Here is a 694-nt window from a genome sequence, read left to right on the forward strand (position 1 = left end):
CGAGTCTTTACAACAGTACTCTGACCAAATGGCAATCTGCCAATATCTGCCAAATACCTGACTGGAACTAATTGGGGTGTAAGTTAAATGGATGCAGAGGGTAAATTGAATTAACAAGTTTGGTTTCAAGTATAAATATCTGTGTTCTTTCATAGAATTTACAGTGCAGAAGGAGGCCATTCGGCCCATCGAGTCTACACCGGCTCTTGGAAAGAGCACCCTACCCAAGCCCATACCTCCACCCTATCCCCATAACCCAGTAACCCCACCCAACACTAAGGGCAATTTTGGACACTATGGGCAATTTAGCATGGCCAATCCACCTAACCTGCACGTCTTTGGACTGTGGGAGGAAACCGGAGCACCCGGAGGAAACCCACGCACACACAGGGAGAACGGGCAGACACAGTAATGAAGGGGTACCTGGATTTGAACTAGGGACCTCTTGATCTGCAGTCAAATGCTCTACCACTCAGCTATACCCCCATTCATTGTACTTCACAGAATCATTACAACGCAGGAGGACATTCAGCCCATCGTGTCTGCACTGGCTCTCCAAATGGGCATCATGACTTAGAGCCATTCCCTTGCCTTTTCCCCGTACCCCCGCACGTTGTTTCTATTCAAATAATCATCCAATGCCCTCTTGAAACCCCGATTGAACCTGCCTCCACACTTCCAGGCAGTGCATTCT

At 48.3% G+C, this 694-nt stretch overlaps 1 non-coding gene across 1 annotated transcript; it reads right to left on the reverse strand.

Moving 5' to 3' along the window:
* Positions 1–414: 414 nt before the first annotated feature.
* trnac-gca (transfer RNA cysteine (anticodon GCA)) lies at positions 415–486 on the reverse strand. The gene has a single exon. It is a non-coding gene; the product is annotated as a tRNA-Cys (tRNA).
* Positions 487–694: the final 208 nt, after the last annotated feature.

This window comes from Scyliorhinus torazame, chromosome 15, assembly GCF_047496885.1.
Source record: "Scyliorhinus torazame isolate Kashiwa2021f chromosome 15, sScyTor2.1, whole genome shotgun sequence".
Lineage (NCBI taxonomy): Eukaryota > Metazoa > Chordata > Chondrichthyes > Carcharhiniformes > Scyliorhinidae > Scyliorhinus > Scyliorhinus torazame.